This window comes from Nannospalax galili, unplaced genomic scaffold (genome assembly GCF_000622305.1).
Source record: "Nannospalax galili isolate Female #2095 unplaced genomic scaffold, S.galili_v1.0 scaffold190, whole genome shotgun sequence".
NCBI lineage: Eukaryota > Metazoa > Chordata > Mammalia > Rodentia > Spalacidae > Nannospalax > Nannospalax galili.
Genome location: NW_008328003.1, coordinates 516,764 through 540,951, shown reverse-complemented (window position 1 = coordinate 540,951; position 24,188 = coordinate 516,764).

Below are 24,188 nucleotides of genomic sequence, written 5' to 3'. Positions count from 1 at the left end.
TTCAAGCTAAAAATTTAAAAAATGTCTTTAAGGGAAATATAAGATTTGAGATGAAATTTTGAGTTGAAATTTTGCTATTGAATCCTAAAGTCAGTGTTCTATCAGAGTAGATGATGCCATTCTTGGAGTTATCCCCTACAGCACAGCCTTGAGATATGGGCAAATGAAGCCTCAGTTTTATGTCTTCTACAACATGGGATAATATAGCACTAGGTATTTGGTGGCCCAAGTCTACTGCTCTAGTGACTAAGCTGCTAAGGCAGGGGGATTTCCATGAGCTCAAAGTCAACATGAACTAATGAGTGTGCATGAGGCAAGCCAGGTCTGATTAGCAAGGCCTAAATAATATATAAATGAGAATGATTGATTCTTCACTTATTACATGACCATTAAAGAGAAGATACAAATTTATATATTGATTCTGTCCCAAAGACAAAGTAATGAAAACCAAATATCTTAATGTAGATTTTCTTCTAATACCAAAATATAGTAGCAGACCAGTGAGGTGGCTCAGCTGGCAAAGGTCTTACTGTGCAAGTCTGATCTGAAGCCAATCCCAGAACACAATGGTAGAAGCAGAAAACCAAACCCCCCAAATCATCCTCTGATCTCCACATGCATGCCATGCACATGCATACCTTAAATCACACACATGCATCATATACACACACAATAATAGTAACAGTAATAATAATAATAAAATAAAATGTTAACTGTAATAAGGAACTAGTGAAATGAATTTGAGAGCATGTTTTAGTTGATATGTCCAAAATACCCCAAGGACATGTTTAAAATCCAGGAGAGATAGAAAGAGAGGGAGACAGAGAGAAAATGAATGAATGAATGAATGCTAGGTATAAAGGCAAAAATGCTAGACAGACTGAGGACCCCGATAAGAGCTTGCCAGTATCCCAGAAAATATTTCAGTGTTGACAAGGTCTGCAAGATCTTTCACAAAAATCTAACCGATGCCCGTCCCCCAGATATACAGGTAATCTGACAAAACACACTCATTGAGTGGAGGAGGAAGCCCAGCACTTTGTTTCGGATACAGAATCTGGGCCTGACCTAAATGTCCCTCTGTGCCTAATCTAGAACTTTTCCTTCTGGAACCTTTGCCAGCACCACGGGTCCTGCTGAGTCTCTTAACCTCGGTTCCATTTTGATGTTTATTTACAGCTGTTTCTGGGGTGATGATCCCACTTCTCTGGGTATGGGTGAAGAATACCTTCCCATAGCAAAAACTGATAAGAAGTTATAAACACAGATGTGTTGTCAGGGCCAGGTAACAAAGTCCATTGCTTTTCAAGGAAATTGAATCAATTAATCAAGATGCAAACAATATCAGGTAGTAATGTCTAACAACTAAAATTAGTAATACATCTTTTTATGTAATCCAGGCCTTGCCATCTTAATGGGTTAACAGCATAATTAGAGCTATAAGTGCAGAAATGGAGTTTTCTTCCTAAATGGAGAAAACAGGAGAAAGAAATCAGCCGTGCAGTTTTCAGGCAAGGACCTTAACCTCAAGCAGTTCTGCCTGTCCTCATTTCTAGAAGCGAAAATGTTCTTGCTTTTATTGGAAGTTTTATCCCAGATACAAATGACCAGAATGCTTGGGAGCTTTGGGTTAAACTCTGGTTTCTTGTAACCTTTCTTCTCCTTTTACTTAGCAACTTGAATGAGCATAGCTGCTTGGGAGCTGTGCATAAGGTTGTGATCAAATCTCTAGACCCTGGATGGAGAGGGTATGAAAGCCTCGCTGATGGGACAGTTGGACTGACCAGCTCACTGTTCCCCTACCATGCCTCAATCTCAGAAAGATTTATGAACCCCTAGACAAAAACCCTCACTGGTGACTCTTTGTCACCTCTTTGTGACTCTTGCTATATAGGAGTTTTGTTTGCTTCCTTTTTCTTAAGCTCTCACCCATGAACTTATAATAACCTCCTTTCTAAAAACTCACCTTTCTGATTTCCCTGAAATTCATTATTCAAGTTATTAAGACACAGAAACACCGATCTGGGGTAGCTTTGGTAGCCATTGATTTTCCAGGACCCTAGCTGGTAAGTTATTGCTTACCTGATGCAAGAAAATTTCACTGGTCTCAATAAACTCCCACTTTCCCCTCATATCAATGGGTACCACATCTTTCTAGTTCTCTGATTTGTCTTCAGTTAGTTGTGCCTTTGTGTCTCTGAAATGATGCAGGCTGCATCAGTAGAAGATGGATTTCACCAAGAAGTACTTTATAATAATTCAACAGGACTTGCAGTGGGCTGCTTTTGTTTCCCACTATGTTGCTTTCTCTTCTCTTCCCTCTCTCCTGCCTGGAGAGAAAGGTTTGTGTTGGGCTGTGTTTGGGGCTGTGACACAGAACAAGATTTTGAGTCAGGAGTGATTGTGCTACCCCCCTATACAGACCTTTGACAATGTCAGCAGACATTTTGGAGTGGTGAGGAGGAAGAGCTGCTGATCTTCCAAAGAGAGAAGATTTTCCAGGTGGAACATCAAGAGATGTGCAAGGCAGTTCAAGACCAGCCTGCTCTACATAGTGAGTTCCAGTCCAGCTGGAGTTACAGGGAGACCCTGTCTTAAAGTCTTGTTCCAATCTAATTTGGTTCCATCTATTGCATTTCTTATCTTTTTCATTCTTCTAAACTTGCTTAAGTCTTGTGGGGTTAACAGTGCACACAGGAGAGAATGATTCTTCCTTAGTTATTCTGAGCACAGGCAGAGAATTAAGATATGAAGGGTTCTGCCCAGCTCTCTGATAAGACCTCACACTGTTCTCTCTGCCGTACAGTAGCCAGCTGACCATACTCTGAATTTACTATCACTTAGGAGTATCCACCATTTGGAACACTTTTCCTTCAAAATTGTGCTGCAGATTCCTTCTCAACCTGTTTCTGGAGTTGAGGTTAGAGCCCGTGCTCTGGCAGCCCTTACAACTCAGGCCTAGCCACCCAGCCTTAGTAAGCCAATTAAAGGACCAAATTAGTGGCAACAAGGCAGAAAATAGAGATTCACTCAATTTGGCAACATTGTGAAGATGGAGAAGGAAACACAATGACCCTCCCATGTCCAACTTTGGTTACCGGAATGACGTTTAGATTTAAGTAGAGGACGAGAGCCTTGGTCAAGGTGTAATCCTACACATAATTGACCCATCATTGTCTCACCTCTCCTGGAATGTGATGTGACAAATTATAAGTTTCTTTCCTTTTCCAGGTTATTCCTCTGGCCCAGACATTAGCTTTCTTTTTTACTCAACATGATATTTATGGGGAAATTCCAACTTCTTAGGGTCCACTGTCTCAATAGTCTGATAGTTGATAAGAGTCACACACTGTTCTTTAGAAAAATCCTCATTTCTGTCAGGCTATTTACAAACCCAAATGTCATCTTCTTAGCAACACTTCCCTGAACCTTCAATACAGCTCACTCTCTCCATCCACTGTATAGCACTGCTTTCTTTTCTTTCTCACACACACATCACAACTATTTATTGTGACACTCCCACCAGTGTGTGAGCTCCAATACAGCAAGAGCTGAGTGTCCTGGTATCAGCATAGCCTACTCACATCAGTAATACATTTGTTAAAGGAGAATAAAGCACTCATCTAGGAAGTATTAATGAAAGAGCATAGGTGAGAGCCCCTGTTGAGGTACTCACATGGTGCATGTAAGAGGGAGATCATATAATGGGTGGAGAGAGCACCCAGGGGAAATCCTCAGTAAGAGGAAACTAATGGAAAATAAAGGGAGGGTAGCAATTCTTCCCACCAGGACCTTGCTCCTCTCCCTGGAAGGACTCTCTCACAAAATGTGTCTCCAGAACAGGGTCATCTGATAATCATTGCAGTGAGGGGATGGTCAAAGCTTTCAAAATGCCCCTCTTCCACCTTCCTCATACCTATAAGTAGCATCACTAGATACAGAGGAGGAAGCCTGGAGGGCTTCTGGATGTCCCTTGCCTCTATGACCATCAGCTCTACCTCTAAATGGACATATAGGACTAGCAAGATGGCCCAGTGCTGCCATCAAGCCTGACAACTTGAGTTTCATATCTATAACTTACATGGTGGAAGGGGAGAACTGACTCTCCCAAGCTGACCTCTGGCCTCCACAGGTGAGCTGTACCACATATGCATCTACATACACACACACACACACACACACACACACACACACACACACACACAAATGAATAATAATAAAAATCAAGACAGCTGTCTACATCCAGCCCTGTTAACCTGGTTCACACAAGCAGCACTATGAATCTGGACTATAACAACCCAGCAGTTCTTTGTTTGCTACTTGCACTCTCTGTCTTTAGAGACAGAAAATGAATGAGCTTGGGAATACAAAACTGTGTTGTTTCATACTGCCTACATTGTTCTATGAGTTCAGGTTGCCTTTGGAATAAACAGGTTAACATACTGACAGATACAGTTTGCTCCTGCTTCAACCTCCCAATCCACCTCACACCCCTTGCTTATCACCTGCCAGCTATCAATTCTGAGGAAGTTGGATGTGTTTCCACCTCTGAACACTGACATATTCTAATCCTTTGGGCTGCCATGCCCAACTCCTTGATTTGATCCTTCTTATCCTTTAGGGTTTTATTTTAGTTTCTTCAGTTAAACCTTCTTGGATCTTTTTTTCCTGTTGACAAGCAGTATCTATGCATAGTTACTCTCTATTGAACTGCCAATTTCTCTATCTCCAAGCTCATGTAAAAGGCTCTGGTTAGTTAAGTAACATCACTTGGTGCAGTCTGATGAATAAAGGCAGCAGGTTCCTTTGTTGTCTTGGCCCCATTGGATACCCTTCTACTTATTTTCCCTTCTTATAAAATGCTCTTCTGTTTCATGGGATGGACATGAGAGTGATTATAGAGCACAAAATATACTATTAGGCTTAGATGTCAGCCACACAGAGCTAAAATGTGAGACCCTTAGAAGGTAGCTGCCCAGAGGATCCTTGCTCTGTAGGAATGCTCAACAGAGCTTGCATGTGCTAGTAAGGAAAAATATTTATCTCACTTAATTTTGTATCGGCTATTGGAAATGAGTTCTGGGAAATCTTTATTGGACAGTTTTACTTACTTTTGCTCACATGGGTGATTAGGTGGGTAGTTGAAAATCTCCTCTACCAGAGCATAAGAGCAAATAGAGTTGCGACTCCAACCATTTTCTTCATTGATGAATATTCAGCATATTCCTGGAATATAATTGTTTCTCAAGGAATATTTGCTAAACAAGTTGAACTGGATGTTTTTTTTTTGAAATACTAGCATAAGACACACCTTGAAAATATGATTAATCCTGGTGGGATTTTAAATAGTTGCATTTGCACTTGTAAGTAGACTTTATGACTAGTCAATGAGGAAAATGGAACAAGCCCAAGACAAGTAGAGCATTTCTCTGTTAAAGGTGCAAGGTGTGTGACTAGTCAACAGTATTGAAGTCTAAGATTCTAAGCAAAAACATTTCTAAATTTCAATGTTTATTTTTAATTTTTCATTCATGTGTATCTGCTATAACTGCCTAACATGAACACTAGAAATAGAACTTAGGTCTTCTGCAAGAGCAGCAAGTACTTAAGAGCAATTAAGAAACTGTTGACCACATTAAATTTAAAATTTTGAGAGTAAAATTTGAGGGTGTTTGTAATGATTTTTATACCACGATAACACGATTTATATAAGTTCCAGGCCAGCTGTGGCTACAGAGAGAACTTGTTTTAAGAAGACAGAAAAAAGGTAAAGAAAAATGAGAAATAAAAAATAGATATAGCACATTACAACAGAGCAGAGTCTATAAAACTCAAGGAGGCTCTAATCAGATGGTGTAGCACATGGCCTCTAATCCTAGAATTTGGGAGGTGGAGGCAGAAAGATCAAGGTTTTCCTTTCTTATATAACAGATTTGATACCAGCCTGGGCTACATAAGACCCTGTATCACAACAAAACAAGCAATAAAATTAGAATTAAAATTTTCAAATCAAGGCTAATTTTTTGTATTGTGTGAATTCTTAGAAATGTAGACCATCCTTCTCTTCTTATGCCTTGACTGTTATTAGCAATCAAATGATATTACTGTCTTGATAGAATCCTAAAAGTTCATATGTTAAAGGCTTTGTCCCCAAGCTGATACTATTGGGTGGTGGTAGAAACTTGAAAAATGGGGGACTGATGAGAGATCTTCTGATCACTGGTTGTACTGGTTTGAATAAGAATATCTTTCATAGGCTCCAAGTATTTGAACATTTTGTCCCCAGTTGGTGGCACTGTTTTGGGAGGTTTTAGAAGGTGTGGCCATGTTGGAGGAAGCAGGTCACTGGAGATGGGCTTAGAGAGTTCTTAAGCCTTGCCAGATCTCCAGTTAGTCTCTGCTTCTTGTGCCTGCATTATGATGTGAGAGCTGCTCCTTCTGCTCTGGCCACTTATTGCCACCATGTCTCCCTACTGTGATGACCTCTGATACCTCTGGAACTGTAAGCACAAATAAACTCTTCCATTTTATAAGTTCTCTTGGTCATGGTACTTTATCACAGCAACAGAAAAGTAAGACAGAAATTGGTACCAGAGAGTGGACTGTTGGCTTTGAAAAATCTGACCATGTGGTTTTTGGAGGAATGTGAAAGATTTTGTAATATTTGGGCTAGAAGAGCAGTTGATTGCTATAAGCAGAACTTACTGGGTCATTCTAGTAGAAGTGTAGAAGAAAGTAGTGTCATGAACAATGTAGTTCCAGAGGGTTATAAGGATTTAAGCAGCATTGGGATATTTTGGCAAAGAATCTGGCTGGAGTCTGCCCATAGCCAAAAAGCTTTCCTGGGGCTAAGTTGAACAGCAGTGAACTAATTTCTTTGGTGGAGGGTATTTCAAGATAGTCCAGCATAGAAATGGTGGTATGGATATAAATGGTGAGTATTATACTGAAATAAAGTGAAAAAGAGTAAATGGGGCAGAAAGAAATACAGAATGTACAGTTTGGATTGAAAAAGAGCACTGGGAAGACTAATGTTGGTACCAAGGCTGGTGTTGAAGGAGAGGCTCCCTTTAATGAGGAGGTTAAAGTTACTAAGGAGAGACCCAGAGATTTGCATTTAAACAATGGGAAGAGTGCCTCCAGGACAAGCCCACACCCAACAGAGCCTCCATATTGTGAAAGGAAAATGGTGGAGACATTTTCTACTAGAAAACCACTGCAGAGAAAAGCCATGAATACAGATGAAGCAAGCTTGGGTCCGTTCCAAATTTGCGGTCATACTTGGCATTGCCATTCACCTGTTGCTGACTTTAGAATAACAAAAAATGGAAAAGTAAAGGAGTCATCTGTTCTTCCTCTGTGGCTTCAGAGAGAGGCCAGGTAGTCTGGCTAAAGATCCGGACAGGCCAAGAGGCCCTGATAGGCTATTGTGTGAAGCTGTGAAGGTGAAAGCTGGTTTGCAGTGGAGACCCCAAGAAGATATTTAAGATGTCAGAGGTGTGAGACACCTGCCAAGGAAAGCTGCATACAGAGAGTGGTACCAGCGAGAGAGAGAGAGAGAGAGAGAGAGAGAGAGAGAGAGAGAGAGAGAGAGAGAGAGAGAGAGAGAGAGAGAGAGAGAGAGAGAGAGACAGGGAGAGAGAGAGACAGAGAGACAGAGAGAGAGACAGACAGAGACAGAGAGACAGAGACAGAGAGATAGAGACAGAGAGTTGTATGTTACAGGCAGCAAAACTGTATGGGCTGAGCCATATAAATCCTTTCAGAAGGAAACTGAACATGGAGCTACTGTATTTGGTGTTTTCCCTGCTTGTTTATGGTCCTGTTTTGGTCTGGTATTTCCTCACTATATCCACATTCCTCCCTTTTGGAATGGCAATGCGTATTGGGTTCCATTGTATGTTGGAATTACATAAGCTTGTCTTTTAATTTTATAGGGACTTACAGTTAAAAGATTGCCTTGAGTCTCAGAAGAGGCTTTAGACTGTGGACTTTTGAATACTTTGGGACTGGTAAAGACTATGGGAACTTTTAAGGTTGGACTAAATGCATTTTGCATTTTATATGGTTATGAGCTTGTGGGGGCCAGGGAGTGGAATGTGGTGGTTTGAAAGAGACTATTCCCCATACGTTCCAAGTATTTGGACATTTTGTCCCCAGTTGATGGCAGTATTTGGGGAAGTATTAGAAGGTGTTGGAGGAAACACGTCACTGGGGGTGGGCTTAGAGAGCTCTTAAGCCTTGCCAGATCTGCAGTTGCTCTCTTCTTCCTGTGCAGTGTGCAGTGCTCTTTCTGCTCTGGCCACCTCTTGCCACTGTATCTCCCTGCCATGATGGACTCTGATTCCTGTGGAACTGTAAGCACAAATAAACTCTTCCATTTATAAGTTCTCTTGGTCACTGTATTTTATCACAATAGTCAAAAAGTTGCTAAGACACTTGATATACTAGCAACTTTTTTGTTGCTGTCATAAAACAATATGACCAAGACAAGTTATAGAAGGAAGAGTTTATTTGGGCTTATGGTGACAGAGGGCCAAGAATCCATCATGGTAAGGAGGGACTATACATGTAGCAAGCATGGCAGGTGGGGCTAGAAGCTGAGAGCTCACATCTTCAAGCACATGCAGGAAGCAGAGATTATAAACTGGAAATAGGACCAGGCTATGAATTCTCAAAACCTACCCCCACACTCCTAAACTTCTACCAGCAGCACCACTAACTGGGGACCACATGTTCAAATACATGAACCTATGGGGATCATATCTCATTTAAACTACCACACTGGGGTTGTGTTCTGGAAGGAAACCATGGGACTCTGTTCTCTTCCTTCTTTTATTTATTTCTGGACATGGTCAACAGAATTCCTCTACCACATACTCCCAGCATAATCTGCTGCCTCAATACAGGCCCAAAATATATGGAGTGCACTGACCATGGGCCAACCTTCCAAATCTGTGAGTCAAGATAAACTTCTATCAAGTGATCATCTCTGATATTTGTTATAGTAATGGAGATAACAAAAATCCATGATGAAAATCTCAGGAAGAACTGAGTAAAATTGTTAAAGTAGCAGTGAAGGCCTATTCAGAGAAAATTCCTTCTGGTCAGAAAATAGAATCTCTGACCTGGGTGATGACCCAGCAGTCCAGTGTGCCTGCTCAGTCTCCTGGTTAAGAGTCTACCCCAAGTAAGGCAGGCTCACCTTAAGTCATGCTGAAGAGCTATGCAGAATAATTTGTCCTTTATTGGATTAACATAATTTTCCTGCCCAGAATCTACACCCTTAGCTTAATAAGTCTACATGTCTTAATAAGAAAGGTGTAACCTCCCCTTTTCTTCTTTCTAGGTCTTTTCTAAGCATGCTTTCCCTAAAACTTTGGGCCTTCTGAAGACCATTTTGGGCTTCTATGCGGCTACTGGTGTACTATATGTCTGACCTCCATGCCAGCTTAAACTGAATGGCTTCTTTGCCCCTTTCCTCTCCATTCTCCTCCTCCAGCAGCTGCTGAGATTTACAACTTGCCTGACCTGGGATTTCTTAACTCTAACAGAAATGTCCTCTAGCTTGTTGGAGTCTATTCTTAAATTATTTTATTAATGAGACTATGAACTACAGGAGGGGACCCCTAGTCCCCCTGTATCAACATGTCATTATTCAGTATGGTGTTTCCCACCTACTCAGTAGAGCACAGAAACAGTTCACATTCCACTGAAAGATGTTCAGGTGAGTGAATTTCACATAGTCCTTTCAATGCTCAGCCTGGCCAGTCAGACTGAGACCTACATGATTGCTTCCTTATGTGGTTGTGAAATGAACAGGATTTTCAAAGTCCTCAGGATAGAGTCAAAATTGGGATAAAGAAGCTGGAGCCTAGAGCAACCTGCAACTGGAGGAAGACGGGAACTCCAGCACCATTTAACTGGTACCAAGTTAACCCACAGAGAGACTGATTTGGGGCAGCCATCCCTGTTCAGCAAGGAGAATAATACTCAGTCCAGAACCAGGGAAACCATTCTGACAAGGACTGTCTGCCAGGGTTGCTGCTGTTCATTTTCCTGTTATTGCCTTGAAGGTGGTGAGCCTAAAGTGCTGAGAGTCTGTTTATGCTGAAAAGAGTTCAGGTTGAATTCTTGAAAGTCTTCTGGTCTGGGGAGAGGTGGCATAAAGGAGGGCAAGAGCCAAGTCAAGGTTACCTATGCAACTGAACCAAGTCTGACTGGAGGCCTCTGTGAATAGGAGTGTGATCTTATTTAGTGACAGGTGTGGTCACTTCTCATCTTCAGAGCATATTCCTGTCTGAGTGATGAAATCCAAACCACATGCTGGTCTTCTCTAATTTCATCTTGCCCTGACTTTGCAGTGATTATCTTTGGTGTAGTCTCACCGGCTACAAATTCTTTGTGGGAATTCGCAAAAGGTTAAACCTCCTCAGAGATGCTGACCATGGTGGGCTGTCTGCTTGGAGTGCCTTCCTCTCCCTCCAACCATCCCTCGTCTGAAATATTCTCTGCTTGCTGGTTTAGTATCAGACTGCATCCCTTCGCTTGCTTCAGTATGCTGGAAAAGGCCTCCGATGTAGAGTAAGTTGTCTGTGAAACTGGGAGCTGCATGCCACCAGAACTAATTCATCTGCATGCCGCCAAAACTATACTGTGTCCTGCACAAAACAATTACATTAATTAATTCAATTGATTTCTTAATTCATACAGAACCTCTGTTGGTGAAGTCACATTCCCTGGCCTGACAAGGACCCTCGCATTCCAACACACATTCTTCACTGATGGATCCTGAGTAGCTAGGTATTAACTGCTGACCCATTTTGCTTGCCAGAGTTGAAGGCATAAAGACTTATTTCCATAGTTCCTCGGCTAGTGACACAGCAAGAGAACATTGTGTCAATGTCTGAGAGATGGAACTGCGCTCACCCAGGATGGGAAACACAGTGAAAGGTGTGCGTATGAATGGCATTTTTCTTAATGTGATTTAATAGTACATGTTTATTAAAGGGAGAGGACAAAGGGGGAAATTATGCATTTTTATAATGCTGTTCCTTGAAAGGACAAGAATAAAAGAGAAAAATAAATAAATTTCACTGAATCAAATCATATCTTAGTTGTCATTTGTGAAGGTGAATATTTACCTATAATTAAGTGGAAAATTAATGTTTTGCTAATTTGAAGACAGGAAAAAGAAAGTCTCAGTCTAAAGAGTAGTGCTATTTTAAAAATATGTAAAAAACTGTTTTTCATTTGACAGATTTTCCTGTGAAATTTAATTCTATGAAAAGGGTTTCTTCTGTTTTGAAAACTTTTAAGACAAAGGAGTTCTGAGTAGAGTTGAGGAAGCATATTTACCAGAAGGAAGAATTTTCAGTTTGGTGATATATTTTAGCATCTTAACATTGTTACCTATCTCTGCTCTAAAGGACATTACTATCCACAAAGAAGATGCAACTTATAGCCGTATCTGACAGTCATCTAGTAACCCAGTGACATGGTAGGGAGGTTTGATAAGATGTTGGTACACAATGCTTCCAGAAGGAATCCACCTTTGCATTTCATGTTGTAATAATAATTTCCAAAAATTGAAGCCAAATTAGCATAGTCAATTTAATAATAGTTCATGATGATTCAGTTAGGCCTGATAGTTTCCCTCCATCTGTCTATCTATCTATCTATCTATCTATCTATCTATCTATCTATCTATATCTATCTATCTATCTATCTATCTATCTATCTATCTATCTATCTATCTATCATCACCATCATCTATCTATCATCATCATCTATCTATCATCTCCCATCTATTAAAGGCCACATATTCATGTAGTGAGTAGAAGTATCAAGTCTGTGTCACTGGGTTTCATGCTGCCTTAATGCATTCTTACACAAATACTATTACAGTACAAAAAGCAATGTGATCTATAGTTTGTAGTATGTCAAAATATGAGAAAGTGTACCTACCACAAAGGTTAAATATTTAAAATAAGGTAATATTTTAATGGAGTGTCTGTCTCAAATAAGCCTTCAGCAAACATTTACTGTTGCTATCATTGCAAAAAAAAATAAATAAATGCCTTTATCTCCCTGGCATTCTATAAAAGTCAGGCTGTAAGCACGGGCCTGGATAATCAATATTCCTGCTGCTTTGTTACGACTTCTTCAATCCAACAAGATGCTGGCATGGTGACCAGCTTCTAGCTTCAATCCTTTGCTGTCTGGTGACCATCTGCCCTCCTTAGTGGCTATCAGAGGCTATCACACCAGAAAGCTGTGATCTAAGGACTGAATCTCTGTAATTTAAGAGCTTCCTTGAGAGTAATCACTATAAAATATTGTGATTTTATGTTCTCAGAAAACTAGCAAACATTTCCAGGAGGAGGTAATCTTTGAAAAACTATCATTTTTAATTACTTTGTTTTGCTTTTTTTCTTTAATTATTTAATAAATATCCATTAAGGGACTGAAGAGATGGCTTAGCAGTTAAGAGTGTTTGCTACTGTCACAGAGGACCCTAACAGCCTCCTCTAACTATAGCTCCAGGGGACCCTATACCCTCTTCTTGACTTGACAGGTACCTACACTCACATGTTCACATAACCCCACCTCCATATATGCATACATAAATAAAAATATCTTAAAAATCAAGGCTGGAGAGAAGGTTCCACTGTTAAAAGCACTGGCTCCTCTTGCAGAGGACCTGGGTTCAGTTCCCAGCACTCACATGGCCTCTAACAACCACCTGTAACTCCAATTCTAGGGGAATCCGATGCCCTCCTCTGATCTCCGCAGGCATTGCACGACATGGGTACATTGGCTGTTGCTATGTAGAACAGGTTGATCTTAATCTCACAGGGATTCCCCTGCCTGCCTCTGCCTCCTCAGTGCCTGAATTAAAGGTGTGTGCCACCATGCCTGGCTTAATCCTAGCCCTGAGGAGGTGGAGCAGGCTGACTTCTCTGAGTTCAAGAATCCAAGCCAACTGAGGATATAGGGAGTCCTGACTCAAAAAACCAAAAGAAGAAAAGGAAGGGGAGGAAAAAGAAGGGTCCTGAATGCTTGACCACAAAAAAATGATAAATGTCTGAGGTGTTAAGATACTTACCCTGATTTGAACATTAGAGAGTATGTGCTGGTATGCAAATATCATGTGGTATCCAATAAATCTATACATTTTTTACATGTTGATTAAGCATAAATTGAAAATTTGGAAAGCAAACCAAAGCAAAGAGAGCTGAAAGGAAGACCTGAGGGACTTCAGCAGTACCACTAGTGAGGGCACAGACTTGGCCGTCTCTGCAGCTTGAAGACGGGCCCCGAGAGACTGAGCAACTGCAAAGATAGCACTTGTGATGAGTGAATGGTCACTTGGGTTGGCAGGTGCACCAGGCAGCTCCGACCTGTGTACCAGATGGTGATGTACACTAGGAATTTCTGCAGCAGTGCAGGGCACCATCCATGGAGAGTTTCTCTCTATCACTTGCTTTCCCATTTAAAAAAAATTTATTGAATTCGTGTGTATTTCATACAGAACACCTCAATCAATTTTAACCACCTTTATACCCTTTTCCCCATTGATACCCCCCATAGCCCACCTCCACTTGAATTTATAAATTCTGTCATTTGTCATTAAGGCCTATTGTGTCTAGTTAGAGTGCCCAGATGTCCCTTGATGCAAGTTCATCTACTGAGGTCTAGTCAGCCTATCTAGAGTGCCTCACTTTAGGAAGATCAGTTCTTCCTCACCCAGCAGTAAACCCAGCTTAGAACTGGGGAAATGGACAGCAGATCCTAATGTTAGCTGAAGAAATATTAGCAACTGATTACTGCTTTCCTATTTTTTAAAAACAAATCTCAGGATGCAAGGATTTTGTCCTCTGTTGTCAGAGGCCATGCTGGAGCTTGGACTACGGATGAATCTTGTCTCAGACTTAAGAAGACCAACTGCCTGTATGATGTTACCCTCATTGTCCAGAAGTGACAGTAAAGCACCTCTCTCTGGAGAATTTCTGCTTCATAAGCCCCAAACATTTGAGGGGCAGGTGGGAAGAGGCCTCAGTGCACTCTCAACCAGGAGGCAGGGCCTGCAATAATGTCTGTTCTCATGGCCAGAGAAAAGAGAGGCTGCAGCTAACTAAAGGTGAGAGCTTATCTGAAGTCAGCTGGCCATGTTCAAGACAGAGACATTTTCAGAACTACCCTCAGCCTAGATCACATATTTGACCTGTAGAAGTGGAGAGGGTACATTGTAGTGAGAGTGAGAGACTTCCAGGCATGGAGTTCATTGGTCACAGTCGATTCACACTCCAGCTGTGTAGCCCTGATTCAGTTATGGAGGTTGTCCTCTGCACAGACCATGTACAGACACTGGCCCAAGCCTACCCTTGCCTGCCGCTCTACCTTGGAGAATATTTCTACCCATGTATATATGTAATACATTTTTGCATCTCATACATTGATAATCTAATATCTCTAATATAATCACCAGGGTTCTCTAGAGGAATGGAACATGCAGGATGAATATATATTCAAAGGAGATTTATCGAACTGGCTTAACTGGCTTATATGGTATTGTTGGAGTAGTACTATAGTGACTGTTTCACACTGGAGAGGCCAAAAATCCAAAAATTGCTCAGTCCAGGAGGCCGAGTACCTAAGCAGTCACAATCTGGTACCAAAGACCTGGAGGATTCCTGGAGAGCCACTGGTCTACAGCTCATGTTGAAGGTCCAAAGAAGCTAGTTCTAATATCAAAAGCAGCAGCAGCAACAGCAACAGAGTAGATGAACTCACAGGAAGAGTGAAAGGCCAGGAAGCAAACAGCACATAGAGATGCACAGGAAGAAAAGATGAGGCCTCCTGCCCAGCACTATATTCTACCTCAGCCATGCTTCTAATACCCACTTCCTAATTTTCATGCCTTATTCTGGGGGCTTGACTGAACATTTGACTCTGGCTGTAATGGAAATCATAGACATTTATGACCAATCTGACGATTCCTGTGAAATAGCTCCAGGGAAGCCTTTGGTGAGGATGCAGTCTCTCTTGTCCGGCCATGGATTCTTTTTGTGGTCACCTCTTCCACCTGTTCCTGTAAGATTCAATACAAACAAGATCTATTTCTTCAGTATAACACATTGTAACATAAGATGAGATAACATGCAGCCATAAGACTTACATATGGTGTTTGAATCTCACTGGTCAATGAGGTTTTTAAATGTACATGTATGATGGGGCTAGAGAGATGACTCAGCAGTTAAGAGTGCTTGCTGCTCTTCTAAAGGACTGGGGTTTGATTCCCATCAGCCAAGTCCAGAGGCTCACAACTGCTCCAAGCAATCCTACACTCTCTTCTCTCCTTCACACCCCCACCACTAACCACCACCACACATACATGATAAACTAAAACTTTAAAATTTGTATACATGTAAGAAAAAGTCTGAGTAAATTAAAAAAGTATATACTACTTAATAACAATAGCACAAATTGAAAGAGTACTTGAATTTAACATAAAACATTAGATCATTTAGAAGTTTAAACAAACAAAAAAAACCCCAAGAACATTAAATCCTAGATGGAATCCTGCATTTCTCAGAGATAGACACAAGAGGGCGCCATAAGCCCGTGGTAAACAGAGCAGCCCGCGGGAGTTCTTTTCTGAGTCCAGTGCTGCCTTAGATTTCTGAGCCCACCTGATTCCCTGATATTCTCCAAGTAGGGCTCTGCTGAGGGTGAATTCTCAGGGGTGTTAGAGGTGACTCGGGCTGAGTCTGACCTCACGATATCATTCTAGTAGGTGTTTTTTTGTTGTTTGTTATAAAAATCTGGTCTAAAGATCTTTCTTTTCAGTTCTTAAATTGAGCTTTCTTTCATTTAACACCCCAGTCGTTGTCTATGGAATGCCTAACACAACAGAAGATTTTACTGAGTAAGGTGTGGTGACACACCCCAGACAAAGAAAGAATAATCCAGAATAATCCAGAATCTAGAGCTGGGGACAAATCAGCAGGTGGGAGGTAGAAATTGCTGTACTGAAGTATGACAGAGTTTGGCTGGCAATAAGGGCTGAGGTTTGGCTCTGGGACCCCTGAAAATAAGAAAACCCATGGATGCTAAAACTCCTTATGTAGAATGGTGTTGTTTTCATGCAATCCACCCATATTTTCCCACAAAACTTAAGGATTTATTTGTGTGTGTGTGTGTGTGTGTGTGTGTGTGTGTGTGTGGTGTGAATATGCACAGGTTTGCTATGCACATATGTGTAGGGGTGCTTGGTGCTGTCTAGAAGAAGATTTGGACCTCCTGATGCTGCAGTTATAGCCAATTGTGAGCCACCTGACTTTGGTGCTGGTCTTGAACTGAACTCTGGTCCTCTGAGAGAACAGTAGATGCTCTTAACTGCTGATCCATCTCTCCCATATCTCTCTTTTTTAGTTTAAAGCCTCTCTCATATAGTTTTAATCACTTCTAAGTTACTTATGATATCAAATGCACTGGGATGCTTTCTTAGAGAAAACCCCCAAACCATCACATCATTAGACTAATGTAATTTCTTACTATGTGCAAAATATGTATCCCTATGTTTACAGAAAATATCCCAGGCATCGCTCATCAAAGAAGCTCATTTTGCATCAGTCAGAGATTATTACCAAGTACCACAACTGGTCACACATGGACATTGTCTATGAATTGCCCAGGCCTAAGTGACACATCGACAATGCAACTTCTACACATAGAATAGGGATAAAGAAGAGGACACTAATGAATATCTTAGTTCTCACTAATGATGCTCCTTCATACAGCAGAGGGCCAGGAACACAAAAGGTCACAAATGGCCAAAGTGTAGAGATCAAGAGTCTGCTAAATTATGGTCCTTGGACAGGACACCTTTATTAAACTTCACCCACCCAAGGCTCACAGACCATCAGAGAAGAGGGGATGGAAAGACTTTAAGAGCCAGGGAAGAGGTGCACGACCATGTGGAAACAGTCTTACAAGCTCCTGGGAACCTGTTCATATTTGATTCTATGACAATGGTGTCAGTACACGCAAGTCCCATGAAAACTCAGGCAGACAATAACCCAGCATAGAACTGGGAAAATGAACAGCAGACCTCAATTTTATCTGAAGAAATGTTAGCAACTGATTACTGCTAGACGAAGAAGAGCTGCTCTCCTAAAACAAGGGACTTAGGTAGGCTGACTAGACTCTGTGAATGGACTTGCACTGGGGAATGGATGGGGACACTGACAACACAGTGGGCCTTGGGAGAGATGACAGAGTATATGGGCTCCAGCTGGGGGGCTATGGGAGGTGCCAGTGGGGACAGGGGTATAAAGATGATCAAGATTGTTTGAGATCTGTACGAAATACACAAAAATTCAATTTATATATATATATATGAGCTTGTATTTCTTGTTCAAAAGACCTGAGCTCTATTTCCAGCACTCATGTCACATCCACCTGTAACTCCAACTCCAGGTGATCTGATGCCATCTTCTGGCCTCTGCCTGTGCATATTTATACATATACACACACATTAAATAAAACATAAACTCAACCTAAAAATGTAATTGTATTTAAGGTATACAGTGTGATGTTTCAAAATACATAAATATAGACAAATGGTTAATTCAGTCAATGAAATTAGTGTGGCCTCCCATCACACATTTAACTCTGTGTATGGTGGAGTCCCTAAAAATTGATAACAAGGGGATTTTCATTAGGTTTTTCTTTAAACTCAGATGTGTGAACGATCTTCCTCAAAGAGATAAGCTGGTAAGTCACAACATGTGGATGGTGTGTTATTTATGTTTCTTAAGGCTGAGGTAAACAGAGAAAACTTAAAGGGCTCAGAGTTTGGGAAGGTACAACCCATCATGGTGTGGAAGGAAGGCATGGTGGAGTTCTAGGTGTAGGGATGTGTGGCTGGGGCTCCTCAAATAATGGAACAGGAAACAGGGGCCTGGTGATACTCTTCAGAGAATCTCCTTCATCACTTTTTATGTAGTTTGGCCCTTGTTCCGTGGGATGGTGTTACCCACTTAGGATGAGTCTCCTGCCCTCATTTAAACTTCTCTGGAAATGTCCTCATGAGCATGCCCAGAGTTGTATATCCTAGGTTATTCTAAATCTAGTCAAGTTGAAAAATGAGGATTAGCCCTCACAACTGTGATAGACGGTACAGTAAAGAGAAAAGGATGTTACCTACTGGTCTCATGGGATGCCTGTAAACTGGGTTTATCACAAACCAGGATAAAATCAAGCACCTTATCTTATTCCTTTAATGACTCAAGAAAGGAGTCATTGGCTAAAGGCTTACAATTCAGATTAATTATAATGCATCTGTTCTCTATACTTTAAACAATGGGTGCGATGTAAATATGAGCTACAATATTACTGCCACATAGCTGAGGAATGTAGCCACATAGTTATCCAAAGGAAAGCCCTCATGATGAGTCTTGTTCTATTTACTAGTGGTATTTATCTATAAAGCAGAGATAGTCTATAAGTTTTATCATCCATACCCACCTAGAGGTGAGGAAGACATCAGTCTAGCCACTCATTTCTTTTTAATTTAACTTAATTTAATTTTTGTGGTGTGTGTTATATGTACATGTGGTATATGCATGTGTGTGTATATGTGTGCAGGTGCATGTGTATATGCAGCATGTGGAGGCCAGAAATTGATACTGGGTACCTTCTCCACCTCATTCTTTGGGAACAGGTCTCTCACTGAACCTGGCACTCCCTGGTTTAGCTAGGCTGGCTGGACAATGTGCTCAGGGGTCTTGATATATCCACGTCCCTAGTGCTGGGATTACATGTTCCTACCACCTCAATGGGCTTTTTATATAGGTGCTGAGGATTGAGCTTTGATCCTACTGCTTGTATCACAAGCACTTTATCTACTGAGTCACCTCCTCAGTCCCTCGCCACTCACATTGTGCATTTCTGTGTACATAACAGCTGTGTGGGCTGGCCCTTTAGGACAAGTGTCTCCAGAGTGTGGTGACCACTAGAGGAAATTCTGAGGTGGGGCTTCTGTGCAAGAATGCTGTAGATTCATTGCTTCAGACCAGCCCCACCCAAATTGAAGGCAGAGGGTTTCCTCTGTGTTTCATGGAAAAATAAAGCAAGTTTCCCCTCAGCCTGAAAGTCAGTGTAGCACATGGATGGAAGAACTGAAAATGAGCCAGTTACTAAACTGTGAGTCTCAAAACCCTCTGAATATGAACCCACAGCCCTCCCCTTGACGACTAGCTCCTAGACAGCATTCACCAAGTGTTGTCCTGTGGCAGGCAAAGAAGAGCACTCAGTCAGTTTGCCTAAAACAAAGGCATCAAATGTGCATCTATAAGTATTTTTTCCCTTCTCCTTTAAAGTAAAGGAAGGTTGATTTGTTTGGATTTTGTCTCCCTGTGGTTTATTGTTACAGACAAAGGAACAGAATGACTGAAGATCAAGAGCATGGAATAAGAATCTATTTGCTGGCAGGGTGGCTCAGTGGGTAAAGGAGCTTGCTGCCAAGCTTGAGGATTTGACTTCAATTTCCATGATCCACAAGGTAGAAGGAGAGAACTGATGCAAATTGTCCTCTGACCTCCATACATCCACTATAGACAAGCATGCATAGCACACACAAATATCGTAAACATACACAAAACAAACAATCATGTACAAAAACAATGAATATGTTTTCAAGCTGGGCATAGTATTACATACCTGGAATCCCAGCACTGCAGAGGTAGAGGCAAGAAAATTGTAAGTTCGATGCAAGTCTGGGCTGCATAGTAAGACCCTGTCTCAAAGCAAGCAAAAACAAAACCAGACAGACAAGTAAAAACAATCTATTTTCAAATAGAAGTAACCCTTAGAAACAAATTCTATTTTCCAGAGAAAAACTATCATCAAATATATTTTAAGGTTCACAAAAATTTAATAAAAAATACACATTGAAAAAATATTTCGAGGAGGTGGAGAGATGGCTGTGCAGTTAAGAACTCTTGCTGTGTTTCCAGAGGACCAGACTTCAGTTCTCAGCACCCACTTAAGGCAGCCCCTAACTGCTGATAACAGCACCTCCAGGGATCTGTTGCCTTTTTCTGGTCCCCATGGGAAGCTGCAGTCCCATGGCAGAAACTCACTCAGATACACACATACTCATTAATAAAAATAAAACTAATCCTTTAAAAAATATTAATATGGTGGGAGAAATAAGAATTCCTGTCCATTGGTGTGAGGCAAGCACCCAGTTAATGGATGCTGATAGTCCACAACATTGGGACTGTTTGATTGTTACCCTCAGTGACCCAACGTTATCTTTACACACAGGAGAACGTTGGGCTTTTTCTATTACGATTGTCATTTGCTCTCTTAGTGGCTCCCCTAAGGAAATACATCATTCTCTGGCTCTTACATATCATAGAGTAGAAAGAGGGTAAGATTAAAAGGCAAAGGGAAGTGGTTTCAAGTTGGGTCTTGGGAGCAGAAGTGACAAAAGTTTTGGGACTAGAGCTTATTACAAAGCAGAAGATGGGATTTTGGAAAGAGGGACACTGATATGGAACAGAAAAGAATGGTGGGGTAGTTGACAAAACAGCTTGACTATATGCACTAGAGTGGTAGCAGGGGCCATTCCTACAGAGTGGAACCCTTGCAAATGGCTGTTGACAGCATGTGCTGGTGCCCTCTTCAAGCCCAGATGCTCTGTTCTTTGAGGGAAGGAGGTAAGTGGTTGGGGAATTTTGAGTGCAAGGTTACCTCCACGATACCTGTTGGGGCTGGGTGAGATGCAGGGAATTGGATCTGCTTTCTCCTTCCTTCTATGGCCTGGACAGGAGCCAGGTAGAGCGTTATGGGATGCTCTTTAGAGACCTCTGTGAGACTGGCCCTTCGGGTTAACCAAGCATGGGTTCCTCTCTGATATTCAGATCCAGTCACAACCTATTTATTTAGTTGATTATTTACTCATTTATTTGAGGCAAAATCTTGATGTGTACCCTGGCTAACTTGTGGTTCTCCTGCCTCAGCCTCACCAATACTGGGGTTACAGGTATGTCCCACCAAGCCCATCGTTCATTGTTTTTAAACAGTTTTTTGAATGTTTGGAAATTTTTTATTTTTAATTATGTGTATGTGGGTGTGCCTGTGTGTGAATATGTGCATGTGAGTGCAGATGCCCACCTGTAGAGGCCAAAAGAGGGTGTCAGATACCCTGGAGCTGGAACTACAGGTGGTTGTGAGCTGTGCACATAACATGGATGCTAGAAACTGAATTCAGATCCTCTGTAAGAGCAGAGCATGGTTTTAGCTGCTGAGCCATCTCTCCAGTCCCCATCGTCCATCCTTAAAAGCAAAATAACAGCTCTGGGCTCATAAATGTTGTCAGATGATATTTGGAATTAGATACAATTATGACAACAGGCACAAAATAAACTTTTAAATATTTTATTTAACTCATTAATGAGGGAATCAAGAAATATTCGGAGAGCTTTAAAAATCACCAAGCAGGGTTACCTTTAGACACGAATGCGTTTGAAAATTATGGAAAACTGCTGTTTCTACCAGTGGGAAAGCGGAGAGGCTTGTCTTCACAGAAGGTGACCTGTCTCTAGAAAAAAGTTATTTATGTTGCTGTCAGTTGTCTACAGTATACAGAGTTGCACAACACTCAAGGCAAGTAGAGCCCCTTAGAGCTAGAATCAGAACCAGAGGGTGTATTCCAGGCTTTTACTGAAGTGCATTTTTTTTCTTTCTTCTCTTTTTTCTTTTACTGTCTCCTCTATGCTCATCTTTCCAATCTTTTCTTCCATTCCTTTTCTTTCAGTTCTTGGTTTTCTTTTCCACTCTCCTCTCCTCTCCTCTCCTTTCTTTTCCTTTGTTTTGTGGGCTGAGGCTTAGGAGTTCTTGCAGTTCTGCATTGCATTTTTTGGGAAGGCAAGGGAAACACTGACCAAAGAACTGGTGCTCATGGAGGGAACTGGACACCAGCAAAGAAGGGTTCCCCCACCACTCCAGGCCAGAGGAGGTGTCTTGTCTCAGTGAAATGTGTTACTGGATTTTTTTAAGCAGAGAGATAGGGCACTGATGACTTATTTGTGCCAAACATTTAGCATGTGTCAGATGCAGTTTGCAAAGACTTGATGGGACTGCCTCCATTTAATCTTCCTTGTGGCCCAGAGTGCAAGTAGTCTTACACCCTTCCCCCACCACTCCAGGCCAGAGGAGGTGTCTTGTCTCAGTGAAATGTGTTACTGGATTTTTTTAAGCAGAGAGATAGGGCACTGATGACTTATTTGTGCCAAACATTTAGCATGTGTCAGATGCAGTTTGCAAAGACTTGATGGGACTGCCTCCATTTAATCTTCCTTGTGGCCCAGAGTGCAAGTAGTCTTACACCCTTTTACAAGTGGTGTTAGGGTCTGTGACTTGGTGGGTCTCTTCAGGAGAACAAATGCACGAGTATGGAGATGCAAAAATCAAGCAGAGTTTTATTAAACCAGCTAGCTGGGGCCGGCTGTCCTTCCAAGACACGCAGTTCTGGTTAGAGCGATCGACACCAAGGCAATTTCAGGTAAAGATTATATAGGCTCCCACAACCGTTACACAAAAGCCCGTTCAGGTGTCTCAATCGGGGAAGGATGGGTGGTATGTGCCTGGTGCAACCCTTCCCTGTTATCTTGTGTAAGCAGACATGCCTACATGACACGACACAGATCAGACAGGTCAGGTTCCAGGGCTGTAGCACTTGCCCCTATCTCCGGATGCCTGTGTCTCCAGTTTAGTTAATTGGTTACAAGCAGTAAATTTAAACAAGTAAATTCAAGCAGTCAATTCAGACAAGCAGTATATTCAAACAAGCAGTAAATTCCTTTTTCCCTAACATTTCCCCCCCTTTTTCTAAGTCAGACTGAGGAATCTTCCTCAGCAGTGTCTAAGGCTTGGTATTTCTGGCGAAGGACCAAGAGATGGATAGTATTGATTTTTTCCTGAACAAACTTTAGTAGCCTATTTATTATGCAGGGACCAATTGTGACTAGGAGCGACAGAATAATTAGAGGTCCTGTGATAGCTGAAAGGAGAGTTGTAAACCATGGTTTGTGCATAAACCAAGACTCGAACCAGCTTTCACTATTTTCATACTCCTTGCGCCTCCTCTCCAGGTCTTTTTTTAACTTGATCAAAGATTCCCTGACTGCCCCTGTCTTGTCTACATAGAAAAAGCATTCTTCTTTTAAAGCTGAGTATAGCCCGCCCTCCTTTAAAAATAGGAGATCCAAGCCCCTTCTGTTTTGTAGCACCACCTCTGATAAGGAAGTGAGAGATTGCTCCAGGTCTGACATAGTTTGCCAGAGCTGTTCCAAGTCCCTGTCTTTTGCTAACCTTAGTGCTGTGAGCCCTTGCTCTCACGTTACTAGGGCTGCAATTCCAGTCCCTGCTCCAGCTATCCCCATGGAGAAGAGAGTTCCAATGGTTAAGGCAGTAATGGGTTCCCTCTTCTTTCAAAGTGGACTCTGTTCTTCCTCTCAATAGGAGAGGAGGGATTCATGAGAGTGGTATGAAAGACTGGGCAGAATGGCCACAAGTGCACAAAATTCATTATTAGCATTAAATACAGAGGTGGATAGGGCTGGGGTGAGGCCCGTTTTTGAACAGAGCCACCAGCCCGAGGTGGGTATAATCCACTTCCCCTGCTCCCATGGGGTGTTATTGCATGAGGAGCATAACTGGCTTTGGGATGTTGGAACTGTGCCTACACACGTGCCAGAGGCCGAGACCTGGGCAAAAGTAAGTCCCCATGGTCTCCCGTCCCAATAGGTGGGATAAGAGTTGTTGAGAGTATAGGAACTATTTATCCCGATGGCCTCATAAAAGGGTAACACAGCCAACATGGGTCAGTAAGAGAGGGAGTGGTATGATTAAGGGTTTCTACTATAGCTAGCACCATCTCCCACATAGGGTTCCTGGAAATCTGTGGTTTCGCAGCCGTCCCCGGCCTTTCCGTGGCTGGGGCTGCTGATGTTGTTGTGGTGCCTGATGGCTTGAAGGTGGGCCTAGGAGACCCAGGCAGGGGAGGTTGGGGCCTCAGACGAGGGATATTTAACACCTTGACCTGGAGGTAGATCTGGAACAGGACCCCCCTCCATGGCATCTGGTAGGGCATCAGGCCCCATGTCAGCCCA